The 14,831-nt window shown below is 45.2% G+C and overlaps 1 protein-coding gene across 1 annotated transcript in view; it reads right to left on the bottom strand.

Moving 5' to 3' along the window:
- Window positions 1-14,831, bottom strand: part of NINJ2 (ninjurin 2) — a 43,107-nt gene that overhangs the window by 2,676 nt on the left and 25,600 nt on the right. The gene's annotated exons all lie outside the window — the stretch shown is intronic.

Genomic DNA, 14,831 nt, shown 5'->3' with positions numbered 1-14,831 from the left:
AAGAGTCAAAGTTGCATGTTTTAAAAGTGTTGAGAGTAGCCAGCTTCCCCTCACAGTTGCCTCATGGTATTGTGAGAGACAACTGCTCACTTTGAAAATTTAAAAAAGGTTTATTAAACCTTGACAAAATTACAACAAAAGGACTGAATAAGGAAAAAGCTGCAGCGCTTGGAACTGCCCCTCGTGGATACCACATGGCCAGTTCATCTTCAAGATGGATGCTTCATCTTTTATACCCCTGGGGGTTGCATCAGCCAGCCCTGGCCCCTCCCAGAGTCTGTCAGTCAGCTCTTCTTTGCCATTTATCAGTGGATATTGCTTTCTTGTAACTGGATTGGAGATCAGGTGTTACCATGCCACACCCCCTAAGCACCAAGCTTTTCCATTCCCAACTGCCCCATGTGCACACCTTCTTTCTACCTGATTGTCCTAGACAGCCCAGGCTGTCTGATGGCAACAATCCAGGGGGAAAAGGGAACCATGGGGAGAACAGAGGACATCTAAACTACAATATCGTAACTGTACATCGCTAAAGCTTTTATTAATATTCACACAATAGTTATCTTTTAATTGCAAGAGCAAATCATCTCATTATCCATGTATAACAGTATTAATAGGCACAAGATACTTGCTGTGATCAAGAGCTCAGCAAGGCTAAAAAAAAAAGGGTATATTTGTGGAAAAGAAGCTTGTCCAGAGTTACAATAATGTAGATTACCCAAAAGTCAGGGATTTTGCAAGGAATATTAAATTCTCTTCCTTCAGGACATAGACAAGACTCAAACGTACAGGGGATTAGAGACAGATCTTCTCTTTGGGTTGGGTGTTGTGTTTACCAATGATCAAGGTTGAAGATCATTGCTAAACAATGGCAAGAGTGGCTTTCTTTGATTTGGGAAGGCAGGAGCAAAGCCAGTGATCCTGGGAGAGCAGTGTATGTGCTGATGCTGGAATTGGGGTGAATTTTGGAAGGGGTTGTGGTCCTGGTCTACTGGTCACCCTGATGTGACAAAGGCATGTATGACTACGTGAGTGGGAATGGCTGTGTCTGTTTTGAACTATTGGTGAACTGTGATCCCTAACAAGGGGGTATCTTGGGGTAGGAAAGGGCTTTTGGTTTAGTTGGGTTTTTTTAAAAATGATAGCTCAAAGCATTTAGTTCTTACAGTTTCTGACAGTGACATTCCTGTGGTTACATGGCTCCTTTGCAAAGCCTGTATTTCTTGCTGTGGAAGGTGAAAGATACTGGAAGGAAGTAAAAGTAGAAGTCTAAAGAACTGGTAAAAACTCCAAGGCTGTGTGTAGGTGTTTGAGACTTAAATATTACAGTGTGGTATCAGGGCAGAATAGAGGCATCTTGAGGAAAGGAGGCCAGCAAAAGGTCATGTTCTGTGAACACATTTAAAAACCTGTCTTGAGGGACTGCTCCCCCTTAGATGGCTTAAAAGCATGTGATCCTGTTGGAACAGAGAGGAACTAATACCAAATTGTGCAGGGTTGGTGATTTGATCCCTCTCATGTGCTGTTTTCCTTATTCCTGAAGAATCGGCCCCCCTCCTTGCAGCATCACAAGGCTGAGCATTGATAGTTTATCTCTGTGTAATGATGAGTTAAGGGTTTGAGAACAAGGGAGCTGTACAAACAGGGCAGAGCTGCTGGTAAATGAGTGACTGGTACCAGGAGGCTGAGACATCTGTTTCTGGCTGCTTACGTGGACAAAAATAAAGCCAGTCAGGAGCTCTTGTTGAATAAAAACACGTCCTTCTTTTGAGCTGCCTCTATGTTCCTTTACCTGGAGTGTGAAATGGGGCAGAGTTGCAACATCCTGAGCACTGTGTCCCAGATGATCAGGCAGTGAAAATAGACAGCTTTGACATGGACTTCTCTCACAGGGATGGGTGTGATGGCATGTTCCCATCTGGGACATGAAAACACAGGCAGGTGCTTCTCTCCTATGTGGAGTAACTGGAACTAGAAAACCTTCCCAATGGAAAAGGTGTGACTCCAGATTCAAAGTTCTGTCAGTCCAGGCAGATCCAGAAGGATCTGTAAAAGGATAATGGATGATGGAAGTTGGACACTAAACTTGAATCTGGGTAGCTGAAGGTTTGTGATGGGCAGCCCCCAAACACCCAGCTGGCTGCAGCCTCCTCTCAGGCAGTTGCAGAGAGCTTTAAGGTCCCTCCTGAGCCCCCTCTTCTCCAAGCTGAGCAGCCCCAGCTCCCTCAGCCACTCCTTATCAGATTTGTGCTCTAGCCCCTTCACCAGTTTCATGGCCCTTCTCTTGACACACTCCAGCACATGGCACATGACTCCTTATGATGCAGGGAAAAGTTACAGAGATCCAGGGGTTTTATGGATTTGGCCCTCAGTGTTCCATCTAGTCCAGCAGCTAAGAATGGAAGCCTGATGTCTCAAATAAGGAGAGGCTTGGACAAACCAGGAGTGTTCAGAGGCCTGGCATTTGGGTTAATGCTGGAGGAGGGATGCTGGTGCCATAACTGTCACCCATGAACCACTGTTTGTAGGGTGTGAATGCATGGCTGGGACACTTTTTTTGAGCTGCCAGAATGCACACAAAGCTTTCCAAACCCCATTTCTGCCTTTGCTTTCTTTAAAGTTCAGTCCTATAAATTCCTGCAGCTCAGGAGCTGATTCACAAGCAGCCTGGGTTCCCCTGGAGGAGGATTGCCCAGACAGCTGTGGGAGGTTATGTGGAATCATTGAGGAGATCCAATGATTCCCTTCTGGCAAACAGAGCCCTAAGTGGAGTCACAGGACATACCTGAAAGCTCACCAAAGTGATTTATGCCACCAGGTTAGAGCTGGTGACTTTCTAGTCACTTTGGAAGGATTCCCCTTAGCAAAGTGGAGATCATTGCCTCTTCTTCTCTGTAATGTATAAAAGAGCTGGGTCTGGCAGTCACACACCAAGCCCATCCTGACAGCCTGGCTGCAGAGCCAGCACATCTGCTGGAAATAGCACTTTTGTCCCCAGAGGGGGCTCTGTCACTATTGCTCACTTACTGAGAGTGGGGAAATTAGGACCTGAACAATTCCATCCCAATCATACAGCAGTGCTGGATGAAGGTGTTGGAGCTGCTTTCCTGTGTCCCATTTCTGGATGTTTTACCTTTCCCTATGAGGCAGCCTCTCTCCCTGCAAGGACTCTGATGGCTTCAGTCTGACCCCAGGCAAATCCCCTTTCCTTTTTCTCTTGTGTAAACAGATCCCCTCAGGGGCTGAGTGAGGCACCCATCTGTGTTTTCTAAGTCAAAGGCTTAATTCTTACTCAAAAGTGTGCACACACACACAGAGATATTCAACTCCCACTACTACTTTTGTTTTTAATTTTTGTAGGAATTTTTATGGAAAGAAGGATCAATATCACTGAAAAAAATAATGAATTTTTAAAAATTTCTTTTTCAGCTTTTCCTCTGATTTTGCTGTAGGGAGCTCTCAGGTCCCCAGGACTGTGAAATCAGACTCTAGAACCAGAAGGTATGCTGAGCTTCACAGCTCCCTGAAACTACCTGAAAAATTGCCACTAAAATTAGATTTCAAGAGAAATTCTTTGGGGTTTTCATGCCTTTATTTTTACAAGTAATAGCTACTCTCTTCTGTAAACTTTTGGAGGAGCTTCATCTAAATATTTCTTTCAAAGCTGGCAGATTTTGAGTCAAGGGGAGCACAAACCTTTTCTGAACTTTCTTGGACAATTTCTACAAAATCTACAGTTGTTACATTTTTCAGATTAGGGGGAAAAAGAATCAGAGAGCAGATCTTATTACAAATCTCTGTGTACTTTGTGGGGTTTGTGACCCTATCCCCAGGAGACAACAGCCTGAAAAGGCAGTGGAACAGCATGAGGCTCCCAAGCAGAAGAATGATAATCTTTATGGAAGCACTCTGTCAGAGGGTGATATCTGAGTAGGAACTGTATTATTGGCCGTTCCTTCCAAGGGAAATGCTGGAGAATGCCAAAGAAAACAGACACAAATGTAGAGGGGTGAGCACAGAGACAGCCACCACGGGGATCCCAGCCATGAACAGCCAGCCACACACAGCATCAGGCACCAGGGAAAACCCAGGGAATGTTTCCCCAGCATTGGCCAGTCAGCAGCTTTAGAAATACTTTGTGAGCATTGGCTGATGGAGGTGAAAGCACACTGACAGTCACCATCACCTTGCAGAGCAGGAGAGGAGCACAGTCCCCTTTCTGTGGGAGGAAAGCAGAGGGATTAAAGCCTGGCCCTCAATCGATGCTGCTGCTTCTAAGGGCACAGTTATCAGCTACTCTCCTTCACTCCCTGCAGCTCCTGACCACTTCACCTGGGATGAAGGGAGCAAATGTTAACATTTTTAGCCCACATGCCCAGGCACAGAGAGCAGCAGCACTGGGAAGAGCAAGGATTACCAGATGCCTGCTCCCCTGATGGGTTGGAATTCCCTTGCAGAGTTTTGAGTGGCAGCTCATGGCTCTGTGCACAGCCACATGTGTGCAAGAGAAGAGACACCCAAGGTAACTATACTGTGAACTTGGTGAGGCAAAGGCTGTTTTTCTCCAGTTTGACACCACAGCAAGAATCCTGGCTGCTTTCCATGAACAGAAGTAATAGTAAACCTCATCGTGGATACTGCAGGCAGAAGGAAAATCGAGTGTTCAGGGCCAGTCCTCCCCTCCTCAGCCTCTGTGGAGGCTCTTGGCTAGTCCAGTTGTGCTTAGGGATTTTTTCATTTTAATATAGCCATCTGTTCTGCTCACCGGGGGTCCTGTTTGGAGCCAAGCGTTGTGTTGCCTTCAGTTCATATTGCATAAATCCCAGAAAATAAATCAGAGGTGCTTTCTTAGTATCCCTCCCCATGTATCAGACTGGTCCTGATGGAGATCTATCTCTGAGGTGTCCTTACACTTCTGTGACAGGTCACTGCTGGGTTTAACAGAGAACCCGTTGACACCAACTGTATGGATGAGAGTTCTCCAGCCAAAAAGTGACTTCCAGGAGCTGGGAGCCAGTTCCTCTTCAGAAGTGAAAGCCTAGGCAGGTGGCAGGCACAGATCCCGTGGACTTGACAAACATTGTTCACGTTCTGTGGTCTACCAAACTTTCCATTTGCTTTGTCTGCCTCCTGTGTTTCACCTCATACCTGCAAGTAAACCTGCTGAGGTCTCTTGGGCAGGGATGTCACACAGTGCAGTGTAGGAGTGTGCTTTTTGTTGACGGAGTGACAAAACTGTTTTTTATTTTTTTAAAAGAGAAAGAAGCTTAGAAGCTTCTTTTTATTTTATTCTATAAGCTTAAAGGACTTTCAACTTAAGGATAGCTAATTGGACAGAAGCTAAAAAGTTTCACTTGAGCAATTAACTAGAAAGGGACATGAACAAAGAAACTAATAGTTTTTGTAAGGTGTTTTACTAAGAGCAAGAACATCTAGCACCTAGCTTGGTTTTTCTGTTTGTTATTTGCCTTTTATTAAACCTTTTTCCCCCAACACTGCAACAGAAGCCATCCTGATAATTTTTATGCCTCCAAGCTATCTTAAGTGTGTTATGAGCCTCCAAGACTTTACTAGACCTGGGCTGGCACTGCTCTCCATGCCCCTGCCCCAGGCTGGCACCATTCTCTCCATGCCCTGTCCTGGGTTGGCTCAGCTCTCTCCATGCCCTGTCCTGGGCTGGCACTGCTCTCTCTGTGCCCCTGTCCTGCACTGGCCCTGCTCTCCATGCCCCTGCCCCAGGCTGGCACTGCTCTCTCTGTGCCCCTGTCCTGCACTGGCCCTGCTCTCCATGCCCCTGCCCCAGGCTGGCACTGCTCTCTCTGTGCCCCTGTCCTGCACTGGCCCTGCTCTCAGCTCTCTCCATGCCCAGCTGTGGCACTGCAGCCTGCACAGCCCGGCTTGTTGCATGGGGTGTGCGTGCTCTGCTCCTCACGTCTGCTTTTCCGGGCTCCTCCTCAGCTCTCATTCATCCCACAGACCCTCTCTGCCCGTCTGCATTTCCAGTTCAGCTCCTCCTCTTTTCCTTTTTTCTCCTCCTTTCTCGCCCTGTGCCTTTTATCTTGTCTGTCTTTCACGTTTTTTCCTGCTATCGAGCCCTTCAGCTTCATTCACCTCCTCCCTGGGTTGTTCTCCCCACTCCTCTCCCTCTTTGGCACTCTGTGCTGCTGTCTGGCAAGTTTCTTGAACCTGTTCACTCTGACGCCACTCAAGGCTTCCTATGCTACAGGGCAACATAAATTATGTATCACTCACAGAGCTGCCTTACCAAATCTATTTTAAACTCCCTTGTTAAGTAGATTTATGAAACTGGATTGAAGGGATCCAGGAATCGACTGGCAGGCTGCAGGGCTGAGCTGGAATACAAGATAATTTTCCTTTTCCAGTAGCTGGGATGAGGACAAGGTGGGAAGGGTGGTGGCAGTGCTGGAGGAGCCTCCATCCATAGATTAGGAGCAGTTTGTGAGTTTGGGGCTCAAGAATCGAGCCAATTGCTTGGCACCAGCAATCACAATGTGCTGATGCATGATCTCTGATTGTTGAACAGAAGCAATTGGGTGTGTGTGTGTATGGGGGGGACAGCTCTTTGAATATATGGAATTGGGAGTGCACTCAAAAGGATTAGTGGGAACAATTATTTCCAAAGTCAGGATATAGAAGCTGGAGCCAATTCAAGTTACCAGTGTTTTATCCCAGTGTTTTGGGGGAGGAAAAAAAAAAAAAAGAGGGCAGGGGAAGACTAAAAACAGCTTTAGAAGAAAAAAATCAAAGTAGGTTAGCAGAGAAAATGAGTTTATAAAAAATGGAAGAGCAGCTGGGAGGCACAACAGTAACTACTGCATTGTGCTTACAAAGCTAAACACGTTAAGATGAATAAATCCCTAAGCTGGATGGCTTATGGCCCAAAATATTAAGAAAAGCTGGGTCTGATTGCAGGCTGCTGCCAGATCCAAAGAGCAAATGTGTTCATATAAATCATTTTAATTCAAAACATTCATAAAGCAAGGTCCTAAAACTGAACTCCCTCCAAGTCTAAGCGTGTTTGTATCCAATGTTGAGGGGTCAGGTTGATTTCTAAAACTGAGAATGCAGTAACAGCTGTACTGGATCAGACCAGAGGTCCAGTTCCCCTCTGACTGTGGTTTGTAGCAGATGTTTGAGGAGGGGAAAAGAAAAATTTCAGAATGGGACAAGCATATAGCAATGGTCCCTTGTGACCTGTAACTCTGTGTTTAGGACTGCTCCAGCCCTGGCCTGACGTTGCCTTTCATGTGAGGTAGCCCAAGGTTAATTTGCCATTTGCCAGGTGGCTCAGGGCATCCTGGATTTTAGTTTTCCCTCTCTGCAAATGAACAGGAATCCTCATATGGGTGATGTGTGGGGTGAGAGAGATGGGTAAGATCTCCTGGAGAAGTGCAGTATGTTCCTGTGCTGTGAACATAATCCACCTGGGCTGAATTCATCAGGCAGGGAAGGCCCTGAAGCTGATGGAATCAGGTAGGTGATTTTCTCATCCCCAGCATTTCCCAGGTAAAACCTCACTCCAAGGCACCAGAGCTCAGTTCATCTGCACCTTTTGAGCTTTCCATGCCCCTGGCCACCCTTGGAGTGCTCCCCACAGAAAGGAAGCTGTGTGAATCCAGGTGGAAAGAGGGAAGAACGTGGCTGAGGGTTTTGACAGGGCTGACATCCATGAGCAGTGGGATTGGGGGTTCTGGTGTCTTACATGCACGTGCCACACACACCATGGACACGGACACATGGACACCACAGGCCATGGACACCTGCCACAGAGAGCTGCCTCATCTCCTTCCCAGGCATTCTCCAATGGGGACTAAAAAGAGAGAGTTCATCTGTGCAAGACAGCTCTTGGACATGGCTGTGGTAGCTCTGAAAGGCTCTGCCAGTCTGGTGTGAAACCTGTATAGGGTCTGAGTTACAAAGCAATGGAAATTGTGGGGGACAGAATGTCAGAGAACAGAGATGGTGCAGAAGGCAATCTCACCCCTGAGGAGTTGCAGCTGCACTAATTACCAGGATTGGGAACAGGCCTGCCCTTAACAGGCCACAGCTGTGTCCCATAAGGATGAGTGCTATAAAAGAGTGGGTTAGCTGGTAGAGAACAGTTGGAGTTCGTTGGCTGTGCTGCGGAGAGGAAGGAGCCAGTGCTGCAAGGAGCTGCCCATGAGACCTCACTGAAAAGGTATGGAAGTTTTGCAATAAGATGACAATGGAAAATTACTCAGTGAAATGCCTTAGAGGCCTTGAGGTGTTCCTTTCTGAGCAGCAGAGGTTGAAATTTTGTCCCTCTGCGCCTGTAAGCAGGTTAAGTGGTCAGTACCATGGCTCTTTGCTGCTGTCAGGAAGAATTGTCACTGCAGTTCAGGTCAAGAAGGAGTTGCCACAGTTGCAGAGGCAGAGGATGTGTCCCACAAGGAGGGGATGCTTCTCTTTTCAGAGTCAAGTGGCACCCAGACTCCTCATCACATCATGGGTGTCCTGTTCTGACAGGCAGAACTTGCTTAGGAGCACACAGGCAGCCTGCAGCAGAAGTAACCCAGAATCTGATCCAGTTTTCTGACAGATGCAGCATTGCCTCCCTTCTGCAGCTTCCTGAGTCCTTGCTCACTGTTGGAACCAAAAACTCCCACTCCGCCTTTTGCTTTCGAATTTTCCTCTCTCATTGGTACATTCAGTGTTTTTTGTTTGTGGGGACACAGACGTTGTTTTGGGGGTGATTGTGCACAGGAGATGTTCAGATTTCTCTGCAGCCTTGCTGCTCTTGACTGAAGTTACATGACTCTGAACCAACAGGGAAATCCAGAGGGGGTTTTGTGCCAGAACCTGTATTTTTGGCCATATGAGACAGAAACCAGAAGCAGACAAGACCTTGAGATGGAATTGCCTCCCATCAAAAAGAACACACAAAACAAGAAAAAGGCTTCTAGTTTGTAGAACTGATGTGAGAATAGACTATTAAGCTTTAAAAAAAAAGTCTGGGGGTGGAGGAAATAATTTAATTAGATAAATGGTTGGATGAGGCATGTTAACTCTTCACTGGCTCACCACGGGAGCCCGTCTTACATTCAGAGCAAAAGAAAAATGCAACACAACATGCACTCAAACCCTTAAGTGTGGATACAGAAGGAAGATCTGAAATCAGCAGATCCAGAGCTGTGTTGCTTTATAAGGGTTTAATAATTTGGAGGCTGGGCCAAGGCCCTGCCTTAGGATGCAGTACAGTAAAGCTCATGGGGGAGGTTTAAGGTGGTTCTGGAATGAGAGGTTTTCCCTGGTAATTAAAAATATTAAGTTTGGCTTCCCATTGTTTTCCTGGAGTTCTTTCAAGGGTGGAGTCACTCTGTTGATTGGGTTTATAGCTTGCTATATTGACAGGATTAATAGGATCAGATTGTTTGTGCTTTTTCTTCTCATCCTCCAGTCCAGCTTGGTGGTGCTGTAAGAGTTAGGCATGCTAAGTTCAGGGCAGTGATTTAATGGGTTATAAAAATGGTCACTGGTATATCAGTGCTTTAAACATGAATTGTGAGTTGCTGTTGGGCAGAGATCAGAAGTGAAACAGCTGGTGGGCAGGGATATCTCCCACTTTGGAAAAATGGTACTGGGGCTCCCCTGTTTGACTTCCACTGAGTTCAGTGGAAGTTAAACAATTAAAACATTTATCTTTGTCCATCTCAGCCTAAGTTCAGCAATGATAAATTAAATTATACTCAGTGTGGCCCTGAAAGCCTCATCATTAAGATATTTTGTTATCCTGTGCTTCTACTAATATAGTAACAATTTTTTCCAGTGGATTGTGAATTTGGATATAACTATGACTAAAAAGGGTTATATGCTTTCTAGACAGGCATTCTAGGTTAGGAGGTATCTAAAAAGTGCATTGAATAATTTGGAAACTTCTCTGAGCAGCTGCACAGCAGGGATTGAAGTCTAAGGGTGCAAAGAGTTCAGGAACCATAATTCTTTGGTCTTCAAAGATGCTAATGTAACTCATTCAAGATAGTGCTGGAAGTATCCATACAGTAGAAGAAATTCAGCAACTGTTGAGCTCTCTCATTTTCCTTCTCTTAATTTTCTATCAAATCTTAATTTTGTTTTAATTTTATGCTTTTGTATTGCATTTGAAATAATACACAAGACCCTGGACTAAGCAGGAGGGTAACAGTGACTGGAAGGTAACAGTGAATATTATTTACAACAAAGCTTGGGAGGGGAACTGTAAAAAGAGTTACTTCAGAAGTTTGCATGAGAGCTGCTTCAGGAGTCATGCATGTAAAGCTGGCCCTTATTAAATGTGATATTTTTGAATGGTTGCTGTATTATTATTAAGCTCTACATTGTGTTCTTGTGAATCTTGGATACAAACCACGTGACACACGTTCTTCCCACAAAGTTTCTCCCCAGTTAAAACTGTCTCTCCTGCTTTAACACTGCATGTCCTGAATGTCAATTTTAGCCCCCTGAGGTCTTCAATTTTTCTTTCCTGCACTGCAGGAAGGACACTGCAGTAGGGCTTGGAGATGTTTTATGTTTTGGGCTCAGATTCTCCTGCAGCTGATGCTGGGGCTGTTCAGTTTTATGAAAAAGGAATGCTAAAGATCAGATTAGAGTGGTATAGAGATAAAATTGGCCTAAACTTAAATTCTGTGCAACTTCACTTGCTTATAGCACACAGATTGCAAGCAGACACAAACTTCATTCTTGTATTTCAGTTTTAAAGGAATGATTTAGAGCAATTGTGCTGTAGAAGAAGTGTTCTTGTATAGCCTTAAATGGTGAAGGTCTGCTTGTCCCAGATCTGGCAGGAAAAGGAACTCACACCATCCCTTTCTACCCCAGGTCACAGACAAAAAGGTTTGGGGTACCACATCTCGAGATTAGATCGCTTAAGTGAGCCAGGAAATGGGGTTTGATGCTTCCAAAGTGTGGAGCTCTTTGTAGATTTTGAATAGAAATGAGTTAGTAAGCATTCATGGGCTGCTAAGGAAGCTCATGTGGCTGAAGCTGTGCCTGTGAGAAGCTGTGCAGACAGCAGGAGGAAGAGGGGATGGGATGGCTGCTCCTGGTTCCTGCCTGGAACCAGGGTGGCCTGGGTGGGTTTGTCCCTGATCACAGCAGCAGGACACCAGACCTTGTTGCTCATCCAGCATTCCAGACTCATGGAAGCAATAACTGATTTATAAGATTAACAGTGATCTCTCCTAACCATTGAGCTAAATGTTGATCCTTTTAATGAGCTTAACAGGGCTGGAACTTCTGGTATAACCAGAGGGAACTTCTCAGCCACAACACCTTGCTCAGGCAACAGTGGAGGGAAATACTGCTCTCTGAAGAATTAGGCTGTCTGAGGCCTTACTAGTCACTTGGAAGGAGGTGTATGGGAATAAACTCCAAGCTTCATTATGCTGACATTTGTAAGGTGTCACAGGAAGTGCTTTGCATGGGGGAAGCCAAAGCAACGTTTAAGCAAATGGCTCTGGAATGGCCTTCCCTGTGAGGCAGGGATGGGTTTGGTGTGTGCCTGACTCCATGGCCAGCTGTGGGGAAGAAAGAGCCACTGGAGCTGGGATTGAGTGGGCAGCCCTGGGGTGTGGCTGTCTGTCCAAAGGTGCTGATTAATAACTCCTATTGGCTTTGGCATGCTTTCAGTATTTGTGTGGACCTGAGGCAATCTTCTCTAGTGTAATTAATTAATTAATTAAGATTAAATTAATTAGACTGTAAAAATAAATTAGGAGAATCAGTTCCCCCCCCATCCCCAGACCAAAACCCCACGCACACACACCCTGAGCTAAGATAAATCCAGAACTACACTTGGTTATTGGACACACCTTGTCATTGTGAGATTAGTGAGTGATGTCTGAGATTATAGCAGCAGCTGTGGATGCCCAGACAGAATGAAATCATCACTGCTGACAGGGCAAGGGAGCTCAGATGGACATCCAGATCTGTCACAGAGGTCACATCGCTCAGATGTGTCACATCTCAGTGTGGAAAGTGAGATGGAGCATGGAAACCATGGCCAGGAAAGAATTCAGGAATGGTCATTGTCTCAGGCTGTGCTGTCAGCTCCACAGCAGCTGCTGATATGGCACCTGCACTTTTGGATTTGTGTTCTCTTATCACTGACGCACTGCAGGGTTTGGCAGGTGATTCATGAACCCTGATTCACAATTCATCCTGGGGGAAGTTTGCAGAAAAAGCCATTATCTTTGGTGTCATGTACACGTGGAAAAAACACAACCCATGATCAGATTCTTTCTTAGCAGAAGCTTGCCTCTTTGTGGCCTGCAGACTTCTGCCTGGGAAGTTGGAATGGAGATGTTGTTCTAGCAATTTATGCACCACCCTATCACTGCTCTCCATGTGGTTTATACAGGTTATGGATTAACTAAAAAATCATTTAGTGACCCCTTGCTCTCTACTGCTTCCAGTACAACTTGGTATAGCAAGACATCGGGTATAACAAATACCTTAAAAAACACATGAACTGATTTAACTGAGTTTTTTGGTGTTGTTTTTTTTTTTTTTTTTTTAGGCAGGGGGAAGTATATCCAGGGCAGAAAATCCCAGCAGCTTCTCCCCTTTCAAACAGTTTTTTTGATGAAAGAACCATGCAGTGCCAGCACAGCTGATGGCTTTGAAATGCCAGCTAGAGCCGTGCTGGAGCATCCTCTGTACTTAGACACCTGAATAAGAGCCACAGAGCTCTCTGAAGGGACAGGAAGGCCCATGTGTCAAAAGTTCTATTTCTGGAGCCGACATCCCTCATGCCAGGAGATTGTCACTGAATTGGCACCACTGTCCTGCTCTAACCCTTGAGCTGCTGCAGGATTTATCCATCAGGGCTCAGGGCCCAGCCAGACTCCACTGGCATTAATGGGACATGAAATTGATTTTGTGGTGGAGTAAAAAGATCCATCCCACAGCCTTGTGAGTAGAGAAGCTCTGTTCCCTTAACAAGGAAGGAATCTGATGCCTGCAGTCCTGGAGCACCTCCGAGTGACCAGCCACTTTCCCAAGGCCAGCTTACACTGTCATTGTGCGTGTTTACCTCCACAGTACAAACAAAAAAGAGGTGTATTTATTGAGGGGTAAACAGGTCCAGGTCTCTGCCCAGAAACCAGTTGGGTTAGTCAGCTGGGTGTTGACAGGAGAGGGAAGGAAATCATTATGAGAGACTGCGTGGTAGGCACGATAATGAGCCATGTGGTTGGTACCAAACAATAGAGGCTTGTGTGGAGCCCAGGGAATGCAGAGATAATTTTACCTCTCCAAACAGGAGGGCATCAAGCTGTGCTTCTCTGCCTGGGAAGTAGGTCAAGAGGAAGTGCACTTTCAATTCATATTCATCTCATAATTATTTCACGTACTCAAGAACAGTATTTCTGTCAAGGGGAGGCTGCCTCTGTGGCCAGTCTCATGGAAGAGCAATCCTCCCCTCAGAGCAGCAGCATGCATATTTGAAGCTTTCAAGCAGCAGCATCCATCAGCACTGCCTTCCACATGAGCTCTCCCTGCACTTGTGCTGTCAGTCCTGACCTTGCCAAGCTCCACGGTCACTCCTGGCGTCACCATCCGTGGATCCAGGGTGCCTGGCCCCAGCAGCACTTTACACTTGCCAGAGGAACTTGGTGGAGATGTCATTCATTGCTGCTCCTGGTGCTAAAGCCACCCTTGGAGGTCATCAGGTCCAACCCCCTGCTCAAAACCTGGCCAAGTGTGGAGATACCTGAAGTTCCTCAGGGTCATATCACTGAAGTGCTAAATGGGTGGAGTCTCCAAAACCTCTCTGAGCAACCTACTGCAATGTTTGACCACTGTCAGGGATTTATTTTTTCTCTTGGAGATCTCCAAGGTGTGTTTTAGAGATGGATGTCAAAGGTTAAGTAAGGATAAATCTATGTTAGACTGGGCAGAGTCAGAGTCTACAGTCAGCCATAGTACCTGCTCGTGTTTTTTTGGGTTTATAGGAACCAATACATATACATTGCATAGATCTACATCTCTCTATCTCTAGATTTATATTTCTGAAGTAAAAGACAGTGTTTACCAAAAAAAAAAAAAGGCAAATAGTTATGTTCAAAGTAAATTTTTCCCATAATTTGAAGGAATGTGTAAAGGAAAACTGAGTAGAAAAAAAACAAAGCAGCTAAGCTTAGAGAATGATGAAAATGTGACAATTCTAATTTAGCATTCAACTGTAGAGAAGTGTAAACATGAGATTAAATACAGCCACTCTAGTTTGACAAATCTTCTGTTGTTTACTGAAAAACAATAGACATAGGATGGAAGATGCTGCTGTTAAAAAGCACTTTTCTTTCAAGCTGCAGTGTATCATCTCCACATATGCCAGTTACTGAGGTTTCCTTGAAAAAGTGACCTAATTTTTAGAAAAGAATTGCCAATAGCACAGAAAACCGAATCTGCTGCACCAAATTGTGTATGTTCCAGATCTCTTTCTGTAGTAAAATATTTAGTAGCTAGTTGTAGTCTCTGCCCCAGTTAAACCTTTCTTTTTTTTTTTCCTTTTCATAAAACTTTCTTGGTTTCACCATAACTGAGAAATAGTTGCAGCGTCATTTCATAGTCATGTTTCCAAGATAATGAAATTGAACTCCAGACTATGTGGGTGTCATTTTCTTCTGGAAAGAGATTTGAAACTTTAAAATCAGCTAAGAAAGGAGGCTAGGGTTGATGGAAAACAATAAACTTTTTTTATTCCTGCACTGGAATTACTTCTCCTGTTGCATTATACATGAAACACAAAACTCAGCTCTTGCATCAGTTATGTGGCCTGAAGGAGCAGTAGC

The sequence above is a fragment of the Geospiza fortis genome, unplaced genomic scaffold, assembly GCF_000277835.1.
Source record: "Geospiza fortis unplaced genomic scaffold, GeoFor_1.0 scaffold10, whole genome shotgun sequence".
In the NCBI taxonomy this organism is placed as follows: domain Eukaryota; kingdom Metazoa; phylum Chordata; class Aves; order Passeriformes; family Thraupidae; genus Geospiza; species Geospiza fortis.
This window is presented reverse-complemented; position numbering and strand designations above follow the sequence as displayed.